This window comes from Myotis yumanensis, unplaced genomic scaffold (assembly GCF_028538775.1).
Source record: "Myotis yumanensis isolate MYYU_CA2020_CCGP unplaced genomic scaffold, mMyoYum1.0.hap1 SCAF_15, whole genome shotgun sequence".
NCBI lineage: Eukaryota > Metazoa > Chordata > Mammalia > Chiroptera > Vespertilionidae > Myotis > Myotis yumanensis.
The window spans coordinates 5,949,654-5,972,565 of record NW_027223766.1 but is presented as its reverse complement, the minus strand read 5'-3'; the positions used below and the strand labels follow the sequence as shown (position 1 = coordinate 5,972,565).

Genomic DNA, 22,912 nt, shown 5'->3' with positions numbered 1-22,912 from the left:
GAGGGCTACTCTCTTAGCCACTCTCAGACATGCAACACAGCGTCGTTAACTGCATCACCACAGGGAGAGTTTTGATTTTTGACAGAAAAAGCCGGTGTGGAACATCTGTCTGGAAGTACTCCCCCGAGGTAGGACGCATCAGCTCAGAGGGGTAATTAATAATTAAATCAGTCTGTGAGTGGCCTGTTGCCATGTGCCTCATACAGTGATTCAATTTTAATGCCTAGGAAAGAGGCAGTGTTCACTAAGAACATCATGGGGGACCTGGATGGTAATGGGAGAAAGCCACGAAGCACGGGCTCTGCCCATCAGGCCCAGCCGCCGGCGGTCAGGCGGGACGGCCAGCAGGCTGTGACCAGTTTCGGCACAGCACTGCTCCCTCGGGCCCTGCGGCTGCTCCCAGAGCAGTGCAAAGGCCGAGAGGAAGCATGCTTATTTAGGTGAGGCACAGCCACTTCAGTTCTGAGCAAACAGGACGGTGCGTGGCACCGTGCCAGGGCTCTCGGTCTGCCCCTGGGAGCTCTCCGCTGGGACTAGTCTCGCCGGGAGAGGGCATGACTGTTGGTGCATCGCTGCTTCCATCACGGTTCAGTCCACCTGGACCAGCGCAGCCCCATCTGCAGGCAGGAAACCAACCGGGGGCCCCATCCTCCACTGTGAGTTGGCAACCTCATACCCATTTTCTCTTCTTGACTTGCCCCAATACACCAACAAGGAAGTACAAAGCCACAGAGTCACTTCACACTGCAGGGAGCACCCCCGCACCTGCTGGCACCTCGCTCACCTGTGAGGGGCCAGTTACTAAACATTAATTATGATAATAGCAAAGCTCCCCGTCGCGGAGAACGAGGTTGCGATTGCTGTCTAGCACTTTGCATACTTTAATGTGCAACCTCAATGTCCTCATCTGCAAACTGAAGATAATACTGCACTTATTTCATTATGTTCTTGTGAGGAGGAGAGGAGGGGCGATGGAGGCAGCAGTGGGCAAGCTGAGGCAGCCGGCTTTAAAGCAACAGGGTTTGAAACGACAGGCGCGGGCGAAGATCCCCACGCTGAGTTCTACTACTTGATCTCCTGGGCTTCAGTTTCCCCATCTCTCTACGCGGACATGGAGTCACGTACCTCGGAGAGGAATCGTGGGGAGACGGCGAGTCAGACCCCAGCCAGTCTGCATCCCCTAGGAGGTGTCTAGTAAATTGCTTATACCTTCCCCTTGTTATACACGTGAACTGACTCTGTTCACCTGCGTCAGCAGTCACTCAATGTCGTCCAAGCTGCCCATTTCCTCTCCTAACCATGATTGCTTTAGCCAGTTTCATGGCCAGACACTGGTGCAACAGCTTCACGTCTACAGCTCATCTAATCCACACCCAAGCAATGAGGGAGGAGCTGCTGCCACCCCATTTCACAGACAATGACACTGAGGCCCAGAGTTTAGGTACCTGCCCTGCTCTGTCCTCTCTATAACAATGCAAGTGCTTTGGAGGGTCAGCCTGCTTGGGACCCCAATCCTGGGTGTCTCTCTTTCAGATATAAGCCATGGATAGTCTCACAAACCACAGTGTGTTGACCTGACCAACTTTCCAACCTCTGAAATAATATTTTGTATATTTTCTTAGAACTCTTCAAAGAAACTGTATTTTTTAAGTGAGGTACCTATAAGTAGTTCATCTTGTTCTATGCTGGAATACCATACATAAATGTGCTTCTTTTTCTAAAGATTACCCCAAAAAAGTCTTACATTAAAATGTACCCATGAGTTTTGATTTTAACAATTATTATAAGTGCAAATTAAAAAATATAGATAGGTAGATAAATAGGTAGGTAGATAGATAGATAGGTAGGTAGGTAGGTAGATAGATAGATATTAGGGCAGTATTAATGTTATCTGTTTGGATACACTAATGACTACTACATTAAATAATCTGAATAGTCTCCTTATTTCTAATCCTCACTATCTTAGTCACCACAGTACTATATGGTACTTCAAAGTATCCTTTTACAAATCTGATCAACTCAAATATTAAACATCAATGATGAGGATCTACCAAACTGCTTAGAAGGAATCTCTGGGGGAGAGATGAGAAAGAAAGGCTAAAAAGTCTACCCGTCAAAGTCCACCAGGCAGCTACCTATAAACCATGCTCTTTGTTTACTAGGATAATTAAGCCCTTCAGTGCTCTTAACTTTCAGACTCCATCCACACTTGCCTGGCAGGACCAAGTCCACTTTCTCTAAAACAAAGGGGACATGTCACAGTCCTCTGCGGGCTCTGACAGTGCATGTATTTTAAAACACGACTCAGTGTCTAATGCCTTGAAAATATGCTTGGTTTCTGCTCGCTTGCTCCCTATCAGGGAAGGCACTCCACCTGAAGAGCGCAACGGGTGTCAGGCCGCCTGGATCATGTCAGCGTTTCCATTAAAGGCTGCTCAAGCCGGACGGGGCCACAGCTGCTGCCCTGGGAGCCAGGGCTGCCCCGCGAGGCTTACATAAGAGGCGCAGGACGGCAGGGTGAAACCCAAGTGTCATCCGTATCCTGCTCCTCCGAGACTTGCTCACATTCTTAAAGTGCATGAAATCACATAACAGAGCACATTTCCCATGTCATTCGCCTTACAGCACAGAAGGCTGGGCTAACATACAAGCTGTTTTCCCCTTAAAACCCTGGGCTGTTATGGAGACGCTGGCAACTTTTGTCGAGGGGAAGACAGAAGTGGGGTGCACGGGAAGCCTGAGGCTTAGCTCCCATCCCCAAAGACCCAGGGCACCCAGGGATATTACAGGAGGCCTCCCCAGGACTTCAGACGAGGTGACCGGCCCCTGCGCCCCTCCTTCCCCTCTCCTCCCGCTCCCCGCCCGCCCCCCCCCCCCCCCCCCCCCCCCCCCCCCGCACACATCGCGGCGGCAAAGCTGGGAATGCGCCCTGGGCAGCGGGCGCGGTGCCCGCGAGCACCTGTCCTCGCGCTGCACGTGTCCAGCTGGCACGGCCGCTGCGCCGCGGCCTCTCCCGCGTGTGTGTGTCCGCGTCTGGCACCCTGACCCCCGCAAGCTGGCGCCCGGCTAACAAGAGATGCCACCCAGCTTCCCACACCGCGAAGATGATAACAACCAACCTCGCCTCCGCACGGCTCCCTCCAACTTCGGAAACTGCAGTCAACTCGCGGGGACGCAGCGAACTGGGCGCCTTCTTGGGGACCGCGCTCGGCTGCGCGCGGCCGGGGGCCCCGCGCTGCACCAGCCGCCTCGGCTCCGCGGTGCCCGGCGGCGGCGGCGGCTGCACCGGGCCCGGGGGGCGCGCTCCGAGCCCCTGGTGTGCGTCTCCCGCTCCGAGGGAATCACGGCTCCGCAGGGAACGCGGCCAGACAGAAGCCGAGGCGCTGCTGCTCGCAGAGTCGCCCGCCAGCTACCAGGCTCGGTCACATCGCGAGCTCGCCAGCCGGCTGGGCGGGCGAGGGGTGGGCGAGGGCGGGAGAGGGGCTGCGGGCACCGCAGTCCGCACTGGGCGCCGCGCCGCGGAGAATGACAGCGCCGGGGAGGAGCGGCCGGGAGGTGCGGGCGCGAATGCGCATGAGCCGGGCCCAGGAGGCACGTCACAGGGGGCGGGGCTACCCAGAAGGGGTGGGGCTCCCGGGGAGGGGCTACCAGGCAGGGGAGGGGCTATCGGGGAGGGGCGGAGCTGCGCGGGAGGGAGGGGCGATCCGAGGATGGGAAGCGCAGGGGCACCGGGCGCATCACGGGTGTGTCCTGCCTGCTTGCCTGGGTTTTGGTGACCTTAACACTGTGTGGTTGAACTTGTTTGTCTCCAGAGTTTGTTGCCCCTTAAAAAGCACTCTCAGTGGTCCTTAGGCCTGGGCAAGACCACAGAGGCCGATTTAACTCAGGCTATAGCTTAACCTTAAGAAACTGGGATTTAGGGATGGGTGAAAAGGTGAGGGGATTAAGACGTGCAAATTGGTAGCTACAAAATAATCACAGGGATGTAAAATACAGCATAGGGAATAGAGTCAATAATATTGTAATAACCATGTGTGATACCAGGTGGGTACTTGACTTATGGGGGTGATCACTAGTACGTCATATCATATCTGATCACTGGGTTACACACCTGAAACTAATATAATATTGTATGTCAACTCTAATTGAAAAATAAAAATTATTTAAAGTAGAAAAAGAGCTGGAATTTAGAAGTCAATGGCCCTCTATTCTGGCTGAACATAATAATAGCTTGGGAAGCTTGTTAAGAGCCCACTGCCTTGGCCGACCCCCTAAATCTTTGGGTGGGGCCCAGGTATCACTAGGTTGTAAAGTTTCCCCGGGGATACAGCAGAACCTCCTGGGGATTCACTTGAACTGCAGGTTCCGGTCGGTAGGTCTGGTTGTAAGGGGCGAGTCTTCATCTCACACAGGCTCTCAGCCTACATCAGCACTGAGGGTCGGGACCGCCCCATCCTTGCTTCCGAAGTGAGCTCTGGAGTCAGAGCAGGGCCTCTGAAACCTTGGTCTGTGGAAAATCACCTGAGTGGTTTTTCAAAAATGCAGAGCACATGACCAGGCCCTACCCACAGTGGTTGTGGTTCAGACTCGGGGCAAAGGCGGGGCTCTGGAATTCCATTGCAGTTGCGTCTGATGTAGGTGTTGTTTGCACCAAACTTCAGGATAGGAGACCAGCCATCTGGATAGGAGACTTGCAGTGAGAAGAGCCAAGCCAGGTGTGGAACTCAGGCCAGATCCACATCCAACAGGAGCTTTATCTGGTTAGCCAAAATCTTCTACAGCTACTATGCATGACTTAGGAAAACATATGTTATATTAAGCACATCCATTCATTACACATATCATTAAAGGCAGTTGAAAGCTGGTTGGAGAAGAAGGCTGGTTAGGAGGGGAGGGATGGAGTGGGCTGTCGGATGTCCTGTCGGACAGTGTGCCTCGCAGGGGGAGGAGGATGTAGGAGGAAACAAAGCTTGGACTCAATCTGGAGCCTAGAAAGATGCCTTGGAGAAGAAGGGAGCAGGCTGGGCCTTCTCCTCATGGCACAGGGTGAAATGCAATGTCCGAGAGCTTACGATGCATGGCCCATCACATATATCACCTCACTGAAATCTCACAGCAGTCTTGTAATTTAGCTAAAAAGATGTTATGCCCATTTTACAGATTTAAAAAAGATCGCTCTACACATTAGTTGGCTTGCACAGACAGTGGAATTGAACAAGAGTACACATCTGAATGTTGGGTGTGGCTTCTATAACTAAGGAGAACAGTGACTCAGATCTTACAAAGAAGATGGTTTCTGTGTTTACTGTTCACATCCTTCAAGGCCGTGCCTGTGTTTTGAGTGAGAAAGGCTTTCATTCTTGTATGGGGGAAGAGCGTTTTGTGTCTTCACCTAGTTGTGCAGCTTCATGGATTGGGAGGCACAGTGTCATTCTAAGAGCGTCCTGGTCCTGCAGCCACAGCTTCCTCATGCAGGCTTCTCCGAGAGGCTCCGAGAGCGGCACTCACGTTTTCTGGTGTCAGGTGACACCATCCTCATTGATCCCGGCCCAGAGAAGCCAAGTGATGTAGACAAAAATCTGGGCCAAAAGCCCAGACAGAAACCTCAGGCCTTCGCCCTTTTCCTCTGCTCCCCGTGCCCGCCCCCCCCCCTCGCCCCCATCCCAACGACCGACTGGAGACTCACATTGCCGACTTTTCATACCAACAGTTGCCATTGTAAATGAGAACCACATGTGCTATCCCCCCAACTCCCCCCCCCCGCCGCCTTCCCCGCCTTGGTGCAGAAGCAGAGGGCCAGGGGTGAGTCTCGTGCTTGTGGTAAATGCTGTGGACTCTACCCCCAGCCCGAGTGAAGGCTCGGAAGAAAGCGGGTGTTGTTTCCGTGCCATCTTCGCATCCGGAGGCTGGCTGGGGATGCTGTACTGTGAGCTGTGCCCTCCTCACCTTTATCTCTACACCCACTGCAACTCTTCCATTACAGCTGCTCTTCTGTGTGATCATGAAATAAAACATGAATGAAAGAATGCCTAATTTAAAGAATCTCTGTAGACAAGGGAGCTGGTTCTGGAATTTTATTAGTTTTTAATAAGAAAAAAAAATTTTAGAGACAAAGATAGTGTAATAGACCTGCTGCAACTTTTGGGAGAAGCATTGAGCCTATTTGCTTAGGTGTTAAGACATCCAAGGAGAATATTTACCTGTCCAGTATATGAATTCATTTGCATGTTGACTTTTAGAGATCCATGACTGAGTTATATAAACAGTGAATTAGTATGTCCCTCTGCCGTTGTATTTTGAGCCACTATTATTTGCATTAAACACATGAAATGTGTTCTATTGGATTCATATTGACTGTGTCAATATTGACTGTGTCTGATTTTGAATTTGTTTCTCATTAGCCACTATGTTGTCTGGAAGAACGGCAGCTACATTTTTTTCCCCTCTGAGGTCTGTATTGCTTATGGGTCAGCAAAGCCTACTGTTTGGTTGAGAATCTATAATAATAAAAACGTACCATATTAATTAGACCAGACAGCCTAACGACCTTCCGGATGAAGCTGGGGCTGCGAAGGCCGAGCCCCTTGCATGAATTTTGTGCATCAGGCCTCTAGTTTCTTTATAAAATTTCAAGTGTACAGAGGCTAGTAACTCAATGAGCCCATTCTCTGCTCATTCGGGAAGCTGTGACCAGCAGAGATTTTTATTAAACTCTTTCTGCTAAAAGTCACTGGCTTATCACTGAGTGGAGAAGTTTGGCCCCTAACTTCTCCCTATTTGTTAATTACATTTCTTCACCCATTTCACTCAAAGTGATTCTTTGACATGAAATCTTCCAGCCTCTGCCTATTTGATAGTTATGACCCAGACAAAGGAACTGTGGGGAGGCCGAGGTGGCTGGCAAGGCTGAGACGAAAGTGGAGGCGTGGAGTCTGATTTCACTGGGGAAACACGGTTACCATAAATGTTCATACAGTTGTGCTTGGTTTGGACATGGCTCACCACAAAGTTTGCCTTGTTGGAACACTTGCCGCTGCCAGAACTTCGCTGGACCCCATAACCAAACCCGTGGTGCATGTGGGTGGGGCTGGGAGGCTAGGGAGATCCGCGTTGTCTTTTTCTTCTGGGAGACTTTTGGCCACTATCGGAAAGCCCAACCTCTCTTGCCCTAGCACAGACTCTTACAAAGTGCCTGAATGTCAAATGTTCACTTCTACTAAACACTTTGCTTAGAACTTAGAGCAGTCAGTGTCATACATGACCTGCTCCAGAAAGAGAGAGAAACAATGATGAGAGAGAGTCATTGACCGGCTGCCTTCTGCACGCCTCCTACTGGGGATCGAGCCTGCAACCCGGGCATGTGCCCTTGACTGGAATTGAACCTAGGACTCTTCATTCTGCAGGCTGATGCTCTATCCACTGAGCCAAACCAGCCATGGCCTAAATATGTTTAAAATCCCACAAATAAGTTATTCTAGTGATCATTGTAACTCCAAACCTGAAAGCCGGTGGGTGGTGAGGCAAGAGCAGGCTGGGGGTGGGAACGGCGGGATTGGGGGCCCGAGGAGGAAGGCGTGGCCTTGCTGGCTGAGGAGCAGAGCCACTGAGGCCTGGGCTCGGCCTCTGAGATGGGTGGGAGGAGTAGGGGCTGTGGCCAAGATGAGAAATAGCAGCTGAAACAGTCCCTGTGGCTTAGCACTTTCTAGACTTAAAGTGTTAAGGCTCCTCCCATGTCTGACTTAATAATTGGAAAGAATGATCAGAGATTAATACGTAGATTATAAATCCCTTGTAAATAGATAAATGCTTTAAAAACGACTACATAAATGTACATTCAATACTAACCTATATGTGTTACCTACCCCTCCCTCCCAACCAAGTTGTCCACTAGCAGAAGGCAGCGGCTGGGGGAGGCCAGGGCCAAAGTGGGAACCACACAGAATTGTCTGGCTTGGCTCCCAGCATCTCCATCTGTCACTGGAATCACATGGCTGCTGTTCTGATTACCTAATACAGAGTGACAGTAGCCTCAGCACACAGTAGGTCCCTAATAAATGTTGTTTGTCAGGGTAGCTTTTTTCTCCTCTCCTGGACGTCTGCTGGTGCTCACTCATCACTGTCACGTGAGCATGTTCACTGTAGAGTTTAACCGAGCGCTTTGCTTCCCGGCAGGCGGCTTAAGGGTGATCTCAGGGCCCCTCTGGGGCCGGAGGTCGCATAGCAAAGGCTTTCAGGGGAGATCAAGACAAAGCTTGCTAATGTGACTCCCTGGCCTCACACTTCTGCCGAGGAAAAGGCAGGCTTGGACGTGACCCTTCCAGATTGTTCTCCTGGAGGCAGAGATTATGCTGGGAAGAGAGGAGTGCTGTGCTTACAGAAGCGAAGACAGAGAGCGCTTAAGGAAGTGTCTCCACATCGCAGACTGAGGAATGGATGCGCCCGCTCTCCTTTGTCACCCTGACCTCTGCACTCCGTACACTTGTACCTGAGTCATTGCCATGGTCTGTGGCTGCCCGGCTGCCGTGGAGCTCACGTGAGGGCCGAGAGTCCACAGGCCCACTTTTCATTCCGCCTTCATCATTTCCACGTGATATGATCCTTACAAACCTGAATTGTAAGTAAGCATCTGAGAAAACTGTTTCATTAACCACAACTCATTTACCAGCTAACAAGCCAACATTCAGGTTGGAGGAAGGAAGATGTGTGACGCCAACGAGCGTCTCCTTCTAAGAGAAGCTGATGGTGTGGCCGCTGAAGCTGGAGATGTGGAAGGGTGCAGGGCCAGAGCGTTTCGGCCGTTTCCCCGCCCGTGGTCTGTCCACCTCCTTCCTCCATTCCCACCCTCTCAGCGCTTTTCCAGCAAATGGGCTTTTCTGCTCTCAGTCCCTTCCCTCCTGCAGGGACAGCGCGGACAGGCTTGCTCTCTGGCTTTGCCCGCAGTCCAGTCCGCAGAGGGTCCACCCTGCGGAGCGGGCATCACAGTAGCAGCGATTCTATTCTCTGAGAATCGCCAGCAAACCGTTTCTGTCCCCACGAAGAAAAGCATTCCGTTTCGGCTGCACCCTCTTCCCTTCCCCACTCCCCCAGAGAGAACCCTTTCTGGAGAGGGAGGATGGCTGAGCCAGTGAAGCGCTGGTTGGTGAAGTTTCCACACACTTGGCCGGGGGCCAAACCCCTGTTCTGAGCAGGCAACACAAAGTCCTGGCATTGAGATGTGACTGGTGCGGTGGGCGGTCAGACCCTCCGGGGCCTCACACACAGCCTTTGGGGGAGGGTAAAAGCACCATCCTAGGAAAGCAGGGGGCCTTGGCGATTTCACAGCAACTCCTGAAAGAGAAGAATTCCCAGGGGCAAAAGCCATAAAGTAAACCATCGCGCCAAGATGTCTTGTAAAAGCAGCAGTTGGTTTTAGAAATACCGAATCCTGAATTCCACCGAAGTGCGCGTGGTATTTCCTGTTTCTGGAAAGTCCGAGGAAAATGAAGCTCTGTTTGAAAGAAAGCGAGCAGAGCCAGATGTCGGCGCTGGCGGTGATCTGCGGCCCATTGCTCCCGGGGGCCGTCGCACACGCGGGGCAGCTGTCTGAGGCCGTGGGAGCTGCTTTCTCTTGGCGGGAAAAGAAAGGCCGAGTAGAGGCGTGTTGTTTATATATTCGAGGGGACTGCTGAGCCCGGGGACATTATTTTGGTTTGTAGAGCTGGTAACAGCCATTTAAAACACTATTTATATTCCGTTGACATACTTTGTCCAAATCACATATTCAAGGAATGTTCAGTATTCAACCAACGGCAGTCCCATTCCAAAGGGTTGTTTTTAAGAGCGGTGTGAGCCCAGTTACAGGCAATCTGAGAGTAGTTTTCTTTGTCCATATTAATTAGAATTTTTCTGAAAATCCATGACTGGACTTTTTGATGAAAGGAGCTGGTTAATCGGGAGCGATTATTACTTGCTTTATCTTTCACTACACCCACCTTGAATCTCCTGCTTTGTTCACAGTGGTTTGCTCTTCATTGCTTCATTTCCTTTGGTACTTTCTTAATTTTGCATTTCACTGTTGTTTTTTTAACTCAAGCTCTCCTCTCTCATCTCTGTCCTGGAAATACCAGCCATACTCTAATGCAGGGGTGGGCACACTTTTTGACTTGAGGGCCACAATGGGTTCTTAAACTGGACCGGAGGGCCGGAACAAAAGCATGGATGGAGTGTTTGTGTGAACTAATATAAATTCAAAGTAAACATCATTACATAAAAGGGTACGGTCTTTTTTTTTTTTTTTAGTTTTATTCATTTCAAATGGGCCGTAGTTTGCCCACGGCTGCTCTAATGCCTGCTTCATACCTCACCCCGTTCATGAAGTTGACCTTGATGGTCCGAGCCCCCCTGCTGGAGGCTCTCCTCCTGTGAGCTTCTGGGATGCTGGCTCTATCGTCCACGTGGCACTGCTCCTCAACTGCCCCTGGTTCCTGACACAGGCTTCCCAACACCCTGGAGATTTCTTGAATGATAGCAGTGTCTTCTGATACTCATCACAAATGAATCTGGACCACACCGGAGTTCATGCTGCTGAGATGTGGAGGGGAACCAACCATGTGAGGAGGAGGTTGGAGCCTTCAGCCTCACCCCCTGACCTCTGGGCTGGGAAGGAGGGCTGAAGGTTGATTGAATCAGTCATGGGGCCAATGATGTAATCAATCATGCCTTCACAATGAAACCCCCATAGCCCAGGACACCAAGGCGTGGGGGACTGCCTGGTTGGTGGACATGTCCGTGTACCGAACGGGTGTGTGCCTGACCCACAGGGACAGAAGCTCCGCACTCAGCCGTCTTCCGGACTCACCCTGCAGACATCCTCATGTGCCTCATTTGTATTCTTTACATCAAAACAGTAACTGTAGTACAGCACTTCCTGAGCTCTGGGAGCCACTCCAGAGAATTACTGAATCTGAAGGATGGCCCTGGGAATCTCTGAATGTGTAGCCAAGTCAGAAGCAGAGTGGGAAGCCCGAGGACCCGCTGCACTTGGCATCTGATGTCAGCGTCTTTGGGGGCCTCGCCCTTTAACCTGTGGGGTCTGACCCAAACTCCAGTTAGTTAGTATCAGAATTAAATTGAGTTGTAGGACGCCGAGTTGGTGTCAGCAAATTGGTTTCAGAACACAGTGCTGGGTGAATTTAAGAACACACACACATGTTTTTGTCTTATTTATAGTGCTGTTAGCATAGAGCAGAAGTGACATCACCATCTCAAGATGAAGAGAGCAGTTATATTTGGCGGTGGCGGCCATATCAGTCCACCTGCAATGTGGATTGATGGTCACTGAAGGAATCAACAGGTGTTAGGATGTGTATCCATTGGCCAGGTGGACTGCAGGCTCCTTGGAGTCAAGTCCACAATTTCTAAGTCTTTGTATTGCAAACCATCCTATATAATAAAGAGGTAATATGCAAATTAACCCTCATGTCCTCACAAGATGGCTGCCTATGATCAGGCAGAGGAGTTAGTGAGGGATGACCAAACAACTGAACAGCAGGCTGCATGGGGTGACCAGGCTGGTGGGGGAGGCTGTGAGGGGCAACCAGGCTGGCAGCGGGGGCAGTTGGGGGCAACCAGGCTGGCAGGGGAGGAGTTAGGGGTGACCAGGCAGGCATGGGGTGTGCAATTGGGGGCAACCAGGCTGGTGGGGGGGCTGTTGGGGGTGATTAGGCTGGCAGGGAGGCAGTGAGGGGCGACTAGGCTGGCAGGGGGGGCAGTTGGGGGTGACCAGGCTGGCAAGGGAGGGCAGTTAGGGGTGACCAGGCTGGCAGAGGGGTGCAGTTGGGGGCGACCAGTCCAGCAGGGAGGGGGCAGTTAGGGGCAAGCAGGCAGGTAGGCAGGTGAACGATTAGGAGCCAGTGGTCCCAGATTGGAGAGGGTGCAGGCTGGGCTGAGGGGACCCCCCCCCCCATGCACAAATTTGCACCAGGCCTCTAGTGCCTAGTGAATTGCCTTAAGAATCCTAAGTACTAATGACCTGTTTTATGGTTAATATAATAATGTACAAATAAATAACTACTTATTGATGATAATACTCACCTTGCATTTCATGCTGATTTAATAGCCTTATCTCCCCGAACATTCCTTGAATACTCCCTTTATCTTCTTATTTCACAAGTAGGTAAAACTAAGTCAGGATAAGCATCTTCCCCAGGCCTCAGAGCAATGAGGGTCAGACCTGAATTAGAAGCCCATCCCGCCTGGGTTCCCCAGCCTGTCCCTTCACTTACCACAGCCTACTCGGGCTTCAAGAGCCGCTGGTCATTTGCAGTTGCAGCCACTACGTGGACGAGGCTGGACAGTGATGCTGTCATTGAAGCTCCGTCAGGTTCTGTTCTGCACAGCGTGCTTGTCGACATCTTAGAATTACTCATTTAGCCTGTGCTTACACTAGTAATTAAACCCAGTGCTTCTCAACGAATTGAGTCAGTGAATTATTTAAACTGATAGGAAAGGTTAAGGATTTAACAATGTAAGCTATACACTCCTAAAAAGGATAAGAAATAGACCTGAAGTATTGGCTAAAATGGAAACAAGAAACATTAAAAAAAATAAACATTAAAATAGCTGTATTGCTTAGCCAGCAGGTTAAAATGTAATTTTTCCCCTCGGGCTGTCGCTGGACTCACTCTTGGAGTCTACTTCATGCTATAAGTCAGAATCGCAACAGTAACTTCGCAGATGGAGGACTTTGTAATGGCGACGGGGATACCAGCCAACGATTTATTTCAGATGGGAGAACAGAGAGGAAAATCTCGTTTCATTTGATCTGATTTAATGTTACTCTGCAGAAGCAATTACTCACCCTTCTAACCACCAAACTTTTACTTTATTACTGACGGGATATCTGGAAATGACACAAATGGAGTCAGGGAGCAGCCGTCACTGTAGCATCCTACTTGCCAGCGTGTGATCATGCCCTTTAAGAGCTTTAAACTGCCCTCAAACACGTGGAGGGAATGTCCAGGTTGGTTCAGCCCAGTGCTGAGGGCTTCACGGACCCAATGGTAAGCGTGGCCTGATAGGCTGGTTCTCCACGCGTCTCCCGAGCATCTTGCGTACGCACGCTGCACATGCTGCAGGAATGGCTGTTTCCTGAGACTGACGTCGCCACTACCTGGGACCCTTTCTCCGTGAGACAGAGCAGGCGACTCGGTGGCCATTGAGCAGCGAAGAGAGGGCCCTGGTCCTTCCCTCCCAGAGGCTCCCGGATGGACAGCGACACGCTGGGGACCCTGGTCGCTGGCGCCATAGAAGCTTCCGTGTGCCCTGTGCGTGCTCTTGGATGGGAGACACCTGTGCGCTATGACTTTCCAGGAGAAGGCTGCAGACGTGGCCTGACATTAGCTGTTGCAACGATTAATCCCAGGGGAGGCCAGGGTTCCCTTTTGAGACCCACTCAGAGTAAGTGGGAGCTTTCAGAATGTCAGAGCAGTATCCGAGCTAATCCAGACTTCTCTGAAACAGGGCTGAGGTGGCCGGATGGTCTACATACAGGACCCACGGCAGCTTTTCTTTGTTGTAGGAGACGGAGCTGACACTGGGATGAGCCTCCTGCAAGGGGTCACAGGGTGTGCCCTGGGGGACGGTCACCCCATGTCCATTCCTCCACTGCCACTTGCTAGGCATTGGTCAAGTTGAGAATTTTCTCTGTCTTGTTTGTAAAATGTAGCAACAGCTCATCTTAGTTAATATTTAAGAATCAGGTGAATAAAGCTCCTGGTTTTAGTATTGGGCACAGTCTCCGGAACCTGGAAAGTGGTCAAATAACAACCAGTATCAACAGCGCTTTCTCTGTGTGTCTGGTGCCGATAACTCTGATTTTCACAAGACAGTGTGAGACCTTGCTTTCTCACTTTACAGAGGAAGACACTGAGGCACATGCAGCCAAGTAACTCGTCCGAGGCCACATGCGAGTAAGAAGCAGGTCACCTCCATGCACTGCAGCCCAGGCCCCGGAGCGCAGGTCCACGCGCACAGCCACCGTCTGCTGCTGCTCGCTCGCTCGTCAATCAGTGTGAGGTCTCACCATTGTTGTTCTCTTTCCTGTAAGTCCTTCCGACGACTCTGGACTCCGTGACACAGACACGGCCTCCGTTCCCTCAGGGTGTGTCCCAGGACCAGCGCCGCTGCTCCTCCTGCTGAAGTGCATCTCCCGGGTCCTGCCACGTGCCCAGGGTCCCCCCCCCCCCCCCCCCCCGCCCCTCCGGCGAGGAAACAGAGGCAGGGAGAGCGGAAAGGCCGTCCCAGGGCTGTATTTCCGTTTGGATTCTGGACTCCCCTTGCTGTGCAACCTTGACGATCTCAGAGCCTTCGTTTCCTAAATTATAAAAGGACACATTCACACTGTACTATGTGTGCTTTGCTGTGGGTATAAAAAGAATTGACTATAGAGAAGCTAGGATTCCAGCCACGGGCAGCTTTATCTAGTGAAGAGCCTGCGTAAGGAACCAGGATGCCGGGGGGCGTGAGCCACGGAGCCCCGGGTTCAAGTGCGTCTTTCCTTCCCTGTCTGTGTAGCACCTTCAACACAGGATCTGCTTGGACTTTAATTTCCTCGTCTGTGAAATGGCTGGACAATACTTTCCTTATAAGATTGGGATCATTGCCGAGCTGTGAATAAATACATTATTACAATGTATGCCAGCAGGAAAAAGATATCATGGAGTGAAAACTTAAAGTGTGTGTGGATTCATGGACTAATTCAATGTCCACGCTGTCTTCAAAATCAACGAAGAGGTTTTATTCCAAAATGCACTGTAAACCGGTTACGGATTTAACATCTAGACCCCAGGCCCAGTTTTACAGCGAGGGCCCCGAGCTCCTCCCTCCGGAAACGCCTCAGCTTGGCGGGTGTTCGCGCTCACAGGTGGAGGGAGGGTGCGGTGCATGTCTCTGTGGAGGTGGCTGCTGGATGCAGGGGTCGTCTGCTCTCTCAAAACCTGAATCCCTGTGAAAGGCAGCAGTGTGTAGACAAGCAACACAACAAAGAAAAGGTGTTTTCCAGGAGTGGCAGGTTGGGGTTGGAGTGGGGGCTCATCTGTCCCATTCCTGGCAATTTCTTCCCTGGAGAGGGGCTCCACCAGCTTGGCCTGTCTGCTCTCCCTTTTCCACTCACTGGTTCCCAGTGGGAGCGCCAGGGCCTTCCCCGTGGGTGAGGTCAGAAGCAGAGCCTGGTAGACAGCGCCCTGCTCCTCTCTTAGGCGTGTGCTGCCAGTAGGCAGTGAAGGCTCGGCCCCTGGGGTTTGGTTGTAGAGACTGGGAACCCCTCATTCCAGACGGGAGACAGCTGCCTGCAATGCCTACTTGCCCATGGATGTGTCAAGTCAAATCCTCCAAAAACATCCTTGTCGGTAACAAATGTTCTATTGTGGCCTCCATCTACCTATCTTCTCTGTGTTTTAATTTATTTGGAATTCAAGTGATTTTGAGAAAGAGGCCTTAGGTACTGAGTGTCCTTCATATCAGACTTTCAAGAAGTTGCTGACCCTACCCCCGGGCCTCTGGGTTCCCGCTCACGGACTGGTTTCTGCTGACTCCCCGTAGCACGTGCGTTCATTGACCCCTACGGGTGCCCCCCGAGGGTGCCGTGGACTGGCACAGCTGATTCCCACAGGGACGCTGAGTGCTCTGAACTCGGGCAACAAGTGGGAAGAATTTAACTCAGTTCTCATTTCATCCTCTGCGTGTGAAATGAGCTCTAAAGAGATGTCAATGAACACGCTCACAACTACAAACAGACAATTTTAATATATGACTTTGAGGCGAACGGGTCTTATTATATTGCTACCAGCATCTGATAAGAATAAAATGCATATCAAAATAAAACAAAACACACGTCTAGGCAACTTGAGAAGCAAGCCACTTATTCCGTTTATAAGTAAAGAAAAAATGGAGGGGAAGGGATGCCTTCACTCACACGGCCCATTGCTGGCCCAGCGGGTGCAGGGCCCGGCTCCTGGGTGTCCTGGCCACGCCCGGACTCTGGTGTCCTCCTGACTGCCACGCGGCACGGCTCACACTGACCCCTTCTCACTTCAGGCCCCACAGGAGCGTCCTCTGTTCAGCTCCACTCAGCATGTGGTGATTTCACTCCAATAACCACATTCTATTTGCACATTCGGTGTGCTGTTTGGGCAAAGAGTGAAACGCTGGAAAACACGGATCTGCTCTCATGGAGAACAATGGGAAGAACCCAATTATATTTGTTAGTTAAACGTGTAGTTGTTAGCAAAGAAATATTTTCTCAAAATAAAAGTGCCATTATCTAAATACATGTATATGCTCTTATTTTCATTGCTTTGTTTTTTATAACGGGAAAAAATTCTGAATGTCCATCAAAAAGAGATGGATTCACAAATTATTGTACGCCCATTCTATGGAATATTATGCAGTTAATTGATAAAATGAAGTGGATCTATATGAAGGGAATTGGGAAAATGTAATGATGTGTTGTTTAAGAAGTTATGTGTAAACTTCTATTTTTGTAAAAACAACAATAGCAGCAATGGTATTTATGTGTGTTCTGCATCTGTTGGTTTTTTTTTTTATTTATTTTTATTTTATTATTATTATTATTATTATTTTTTTTGCATCTGTTGGTTTAACGAAGGATCCAGTAGGGAAGGCCGTGCCAAATTTGTGACAGTGGCTTCCTCAGTTGGGCAAACTTTGAATTGAAATGCAGACAAGTAGTATCTTTAATTAAAGGCATTGAAACAAAGGCTGGTGACAAAATACACAATGGTAAGTAGAAAAAAATCTAGATTTCATCTCAACTAATAAAAATAAACAGGAGTATTATGGAGATGAAAGTTCAGGATGTTAACAATATTTGCTGCAGGATAGAACAATGCTTATTATAAGTAAATTTCTTCTCTCCCTCTGGACACTCTTCTGTACTTCCTGTATTTTCTACAGAAGCATGCATGAATGTAACAATCAGGAAAAAGTGAAACTTATAAAGAGGATGTCTGTGCCCTTTGACTTATTAATTCTACTCGTGTTTCTTTTTAAAAACAGAACCTACTAGAAGAATCCAAATGAAATCATTTATTTTAAAGTAACTATAAGGCAAGACTATGCCCTTATCCCAGAAACAGTGATCTAAAAGCCTGTGGCACTCCCGTGCGACTTCCCAGCACACCCAGCATCGCTCCGACTAAACGAAGCTTGTCTTTGAGCTCCTCTTGATGTGCTGACCATGTCCCTCTCCATGCTAATCTGTGGTCATGATGCAAATTCATAGGAAAACCCCACATCTCTCAGAATTTCCCCGGTCGCTATTTACTTAAAAAGAGGCATGCTCTAAAGCCAATCCAAAAATAATAAATAGAATGCTTCTTACGTAGAAATTTATCTTCTCCAACCCGAGGAGCTTAAAGCATAAATAACTGATTGCACGTGGCGTGTGAGGTGTGAGAGTAGCGTAGACAGTCTGTTTGCACACATGATTGCTTGCCCACCATGGCTGTGGTCTCTCTTTGGGATGAGCGGCGACAGACGCAAACGGAAATTACTCCAGGGGTGGTTGATGGTTGCCCATGAGGCACTGGGCCGGGCACCAGGGAGCAGGGGTGCAGAGGAGGAAATACACAGGGAAGGGCAGGCTTAGTTCCCACCTGGGGAACCTGTGCTGTTAAAGACTGGACGTGCCCCAGGAAGACCTGAGATGGCGTGATGTCACTTCCACGTTCTCGAACTTTCACATGTCAGTTCACCTCCGAGCAGTGAATCTCTGATTTGATCTGTGCTGAACTGAAAAAAGCAATAAGAAGTATGCACGTGCTCTACAAAGTTATTGTGAGGATTAGAGGAGGTAGCGTACACAAAAGTATATTTTATAAAGTGTGACGCTCAGAACATAGATTGGATGTATTAATAATCAAGGACATGCTTATATCCTTTGGGACACATAGTACAGTGTCTTCCACTTGGTTATCATCCATTAAATAGTTATTAAAATTATTTGTGAGACAGGACATATTTATGATGAAATGATGCATTGGTTCTGGCAGGCATTTTCATTGACAAACCCAGGCTCCGTCGGTGACGTAAAATCAGAAGACAGTTGTCACACTTTGCATAGGCACAGAGCACTTAACCTCATGCCGTCCTGTGGCAGGTAGAATACCATGTGGTCACGTGACCCAGCTTCTGCTGGGCTGTGGTTCCTCATCTGCTCTGTCCTGCAGCACCAGCTCATCGGTTCGGTGTGACCCATTGATTCAGTTACTTAGAACTGGTTATGAGAACAACTACCGAGAACAGGTTATGTTTTAGACACATAGGAAGCTCTCAGTGTGTGCTGATACCGCAGTGAGAAATGCGTACACACGCCCGGCACTGTGGAGTCACGGCAGCGTGTAGGAGCCAGGCATCGCCAGCGACCACACCAACCGTTGTCACCATGACAATTGCTTGGAAAGAGAGACATGTAATCCCACAGGAACCTGTACTGTCTGTGTCTGATTTAGCCGGAAGGGTCAGGAGAGACTTCTGGCCAGGGTGTGGAGAGGAGAACCTTCCAGGTAGAGGCGGCAGCTTGTGCAAAGGCCCTGCAGCAAGGGGGCTCGGCAGCGTGAGAAAGTGAAGGGAGGCCAAGTGGCTGAATTGCACGGCTCGGGGCTGGGTCTGAGAGGCCCATGGGAGCTGAAATCAGGCCAGACCTGAAGGCTGCAGTAAGGAGTCTGCGGAGTTTCCAGCGAGTACAGTAAGGAGTCTGCGGAGTTTCCAGTGAGCCAGAGGTTGCTAATTAATGGGTGCATCTTGATCAGATTGGTATTTTGGAGAAAAGATGCTCTTCTCATTGAGTTTGGAAGAAGCGGCGAGAGGCGGCCGGGGTGGTTGTGCTAGTTCTTTTATTACTGCTGAAACAAATGAGCATAAATTAAGCAGCTAAAACAATGTCACAGCTTCCATAGCTGAGAGGCCCGGCCCCAGCATGGCTCCCCGGGGCTCTCTGTGTGGGTCTCACGAGGTAGGAACCGTGGCAGCCCTGGAGCGGAGGGTCTCCGCAGGCTCATGGGCCGCCTGCAGGATCCCCTTCCTGCTCTTGCTCTGCACCGGCCTCTCTGGTCTCCCCTGCCTTCAGGTCCAGTCCTTCTCTCCCTCTAATCTCTGCCCCTTTCTCTCAGCCCCTCGTCTGCCTTCAGCGGGCCAACAGCTCTGCCTCTGAGGGTTCATGTGACGGCCATGGGCTTCCCTGGACAGTCCAGGATAACCTCACTGTTCTAAATCCAATGCATCGATAACCTTCAGTACATCTGCAAAGGCCCTTTTCCTGTGTTATTCACAGGTGTGCTATCAGGGCAAAGGTCCCGGGGGCCGAAATTCTGCCTGCCAGGTGACAGGGGGTGCAGCTACTAGGCCAGTGATGGCGAACCTATGAAACGCGTGTCAGAGGTGACAGGCGAACTCATTTTTTTGGTTGATTTTTCTTTGTTAAATGGCATTTAAATATATAAAATAAATATAAAAAATATAAGTCTTTGTTTTACTATGGTTGCAAATATCAAAAAATTTCTATATGTGACACGGCACCAGAGTGAAGTTAGGGTTTTTCAAAATGCTGACATGCCGAGCTCAAAAGGTTCGCATCACTGTACTAGGCCAAGCAGGAGAGCTGGTTACCTGGGCCAGAGAGGTGCTGGAGGAGGCAGAGGAGGAGCCTCGGGGATGAGGGAGGAGACTGTGAGGGGACATGGAGGTCTCTCACTCGCACAGGCGGGCGAATGGGGAGCTCACTCTCACAGGTGCTGGCCCGGTTCTGGACAGTTCCCATCATGTCTTCCCCCCAACCTCCCGTCTCGGCGCCATTCCCAGCCTCTGTCCCGCATTTCACGCCAACCCTGCCTCTTGTTTCTACTGTTTCTGCGCGGAGGCTGCCCCTGTGGAGGCGCCCGGCGTCCCACCACCGGGACGCACAGCAGCGAAGGTCTGGGTGTCAGGCGGCTTGCTCCTGACCATGAAATCCATCTGAACGGGCTTTAGAAATCCATACCAACGGGTATCTGAGTCTGAGACGAGGAGGCCCAGCCTCAGAGCTAGCCAGTGCTCATAGCCTGGAGTTTATTTTGATTTTTTACAGGCCGCCATGCATGGATTTTTCTGGCTCTTTGAGCAGTGGTACAGTATCCGCTTTTTAAATGGGAGGCCATGGTTCATTTAACCTCTTGCTAGTGCTGCATAGCTGTCTTCAGGTTTTGCGGTTAAAAGCAATGCTCTAACCCACTGGAATGATATGTCTCTGGGACAACTCTCCACACATGGAATTGCCGGATCAAAATTCACACACATTTAAAATTGTAATCTATAATAACAAAAGTGTAATATGCTAATTAGACTAGACATCCTTCCGGATGACCTTCTGGACGAAGCCGGGGCTGCGAGGGAAGCCCAGGTCCTGGATGCCTGCTGGCAGCTGGAGGGAAGCCCAGGTCCCAGGTGTCAGAGGGAAGCCGGTGCTGGCAGACAGGGAAGGAAGGCCTACTCTTGCATGAATTTTGTGCATCGGGCCTCTAGTTGTTATTATAAATCTCTTCTTTGGAATCACGATAGCAGTGTGTGTCTTTCCCCACCCGGTCGAGGGAGGACATGACTTCAGAGAGAATCAAAGGAAGCCCTGGGGGGGTTGGGGGTGACCTGAGATGGCCCGAGGTCATCTGTCAGAGCAGTCTGTCTGTCTGTCAGAGCAGTCTGGAAAATGTAAGATTTCACAAGGAAACACGTGCCCTGTGCTTCCCGCCCGAGTTAGGCTCCTGGGTAATTCAGAGAATAGGAACTGAGCCACTTTCTCAAGGACCCTGGGCCCAGTTGGAAGGATGAGCTCACATAGAGCATTAAGGGAACGTGGGGGCTGGGGGGGAGTTCGGGGAAGGGTTTTCATATGAGCTGTCGTTTTGACGAGCAGGACTGGGGAGGGAAGAGTTTTGTGTCCATCATGAAACAGCGCCATGGCGTGCAGGACGGTAAGTAGGTTTTGTCACTTGAGGTGTAAGGTCCAGGCAGCGAGGCTGCGAGGGCAGGGCTCAGTCTGCTCCCGTGAGGAGCACTTTTCACTGAGGGCGACAGGAAGGGGAGCCATGGGGGCATACACAGGAATTCATGTCTCCTCACTGACAGTGGGCGGTTGCGGGATGAGCTCAGAGGTGAAATGGTGTCAAGGCCAGTGTCCTGCAGTTCTCCCTGCCTTTGTCTCGTGGTGACAAAACGGCTGCCTGCACCTCTGATCCCACATCCACGTTCGTCCCCTGCTCAGGAGGATGACAGCCCTCGCTGCTGCCAGAGCCGCTGGAGCGAGCAGGACGGACCGTCATGGGCTGAGCCAGTGGTGACACTGTGGCTGGGAACCAGACCTCGTCACCAAGACAGGAAACAGACCGCAGGAGACAGCAGCACCCCTCCCGGGGGGATTCTGAAGGGCCTTCTCTCGCTGGAACGTGGACTCGGCAGCCAGCCATTCCTCTTCCCACCTCGTTTACGAAGGCGGCTGGGAGGCCTGCTCTTTCCCAGAGAACCGGGGATCCGGGGCGTGGGGCGGGGGCGGGGGGCTGTTTCAGGGGACAGGCTGATCACTGAGCACCCGTGTTTACTCTACAGCAGGAAGGGCAGGCCATGCCGTCTCTCTCATCTGCAAAGCCCCCCTCACTTCAAAAGGAATACGATAAACAGGAGCGCTTCGCAGGATGTGAGGACGAAAGCCAGGGGAAGCCATGTGAGTGCCACGGGTGAGGAAGAATCCTAAGGGAGGGGCAGAAAGTCCCCTTCTTTAGTTAAAAAAAAGGCCACATTTAAGCAGGAATGTGTGATGACTGTCAAGTTCTTGTGGATTTCAAACATTTAGTTACGTTGTCACACAGTCAGCTCGGATGTGCCTAGTTTTTGTGGTTCTGCACAGTTTTTCTTAAATGTACAATTATTTTTGTCCTTATCAAATCAGAGTAGTGAGATTTGCTCAACACCCCATGTTGTTTGTTTATAAATTCACTAGAGGCCTGATGCATGACATTCGTGCAAGAGTAGGCCTTTCTTCCCCCAGCTGCTGGCACCCGGGACCCGGGCTTCCCTCTCAGCCCCAGCTTCGTCTGGAAGGTTGTCAGGAAGGTCGTCCGGGAGGACGCCCGGTCTAATGAGCATATTACGCGTTTATTATTATAGATATTATTTCACTCTGATTGTGGATATATGTGTGTTTAGTAGGGAAACAAATGGAACATAGGATATCAGAAGAGGAAGTCTGCTATGAACGCTACTCAAGTCAGATATTAAAAGTAACCTGTCAAAAACTTAAAGAGAGTGTTTGAAATTACTGAACTGGCCTTATTAGTTACTATTCTCTTGTTAAACATCAACAGTATTCTGGGATAAGAAGATGATTATTTTCTTAAACGATTGCTTCTCATTTTCACTAAACGCTCTTATAAAGCGATGGCTTTTTAAGCGACAATTTCGTATGTGAATATTAGTCGAAGGACTGGAAGTCTAGCTGCACTCCTGTGGCACTCACTCTTCAGGGTCATGCCACAGCCTGGGAAGAAGTGGTTTGGCGTTCTTCACTTAGAGACCTTTCACCATGTGAAATGCTGTTTCCCCTTGCGATTCAGATCAACGAAAGGGCCGAAATGTTTCCCACTTTCCGCAGCACTGACTTGACCTGAGTTACCAGGTGAACCCCACACTAAGTCACTGTGAGCAGGGCCACAGGCACACAAGGGGGAAGAACCTCAACGCTCGGTGGGGACAAACCACCGGTACCCCCCACCCCAGCCCCATGGGTGCAGAGACACTGTGAGTGGTTTCAAGGCCTCCCACAACATGAGGCTGCGGGCGATGAAGCAAATCTGTTCTTTTTTTTGTTGTAAAGAGTCGTCCCTCCCCT

General features: G+C 50.5%; 1 protein-coding gene across 1 annotated transcript in view; it reads right to left on the bottom strand.

Moving 5' to 3' along the window:
- Positions 1-3,187, bottom strand: part of PAG1 (phosphoprotein membrane anchor with glycosphingolipid microdomains 1) — a 97,132-nt gene extending 93,945 nt beyond the window's left edge. The window contains exon 1 of the mRNA XM_070391856.1: positions 3,120-3,187. The gene's annotated coding sequence lies outside the window, so the exon portion shown is untranslated. The remainder of the gene's footprint in view (positions 1-3,119) is intronic.
- Between the last annotated feature and the right edge of the window lie 19,725 nt (positions 3,188-22,912).